The 817-nt window shown below is 37.1% G+C and overlaps 1 pseudogene; it reads left to right on the plus strand.

The window, feature by feature from the left end:
• Window positions 1-364: 364 nt before the first annotated feature.
• On the plus strand, window positions 365-534 carry LOC107508505 (annotated as a pseudogene).
• The last annotated feature ends 283 nt before the right edge of the window (window positions 535-817 follow it).

Consider the following 817-nt stretch of genomic DNA (forward strand, 5'->3'; position numbering starts at 1 on the left):
CTTTCTTCCTTTTTTCTATACACCATTAAATATTTATGTGCCAACTAGGAATGCAATGGTGAGCCAGAAAGGACATCCTCTATGTCATTAAGGAATCCCAGTTTGGTGAGGTTGAAAGAAGTACAGTTATAGTTTAATGAAAGAGGCCTGGGGGAAGGGGAAAGGGTTGGCCAGAAAAACACGATGGAATTGATTCCTGGAAGGGTTTAGTGCAAAAACAGTTACATTTGGATTTCAGTATAAGTAGGTTCCAGATATTACATGGGACAAACTTGTACTAAAAATATACTTATTGTTTATCTGAAATTCAAATTCAACTGGGAGGCAAAAAGAATCCTTTTTCTTTTGCCTCCTCGAAAGCAAAATGGATCACCAGAAGCTCTTCTGGTGTCATCTGCGAAAATTCAGCTAGTATTCTTGTTTTTGTCATGTCTGCCCAAACTGACACGGCCAGATCCAAAAATATGGCCTCAATATGTTCACCAGTGTTTCCATAAGTATGAGAAGGATATAAGCTTCATCGAGTTAGACTAAAGGCTCTTCCTTGAGTGGATCATCCAAGACATCTATCTGATGAAAGAAACAGTGCCAACTCCCCGTACATTAAACAACAAAAACCGAAAGAATTTGAAATATTTAATTGGTTATAGAAATCTCCTTTTTAAAGTTTACGGTTATCTTTCAATGGATTCATCTTCAAAATATGTGACTTATTTCCCCTCAGTTATTTAAAAATATTCGTGCTGGAAAAAAAAGGGAGGATTCTTTCTTTCTGCCTCTCTTCCAACTGGGATATCGGTATTCTCCCACCTTTAAA

This window comes from Rousettus aegyptiacus, unplaced genomic scaffold (assembly GCF_014176215.1).
Source record: "Rousettus aegyptiacus isolate mRouAeg1 unplaced genomic scaffold, mRouAeg1.p scaffold_m13_p_1, whole genome shotgun sequence".
NCBI classification, from domain to species: domain Eukaryota; kingdom Metazoa; phylum Chordata; class Mammalia; order Chiroptera; family Pteropodidae; genus Rousettus; species Rousettus aegyptiacus.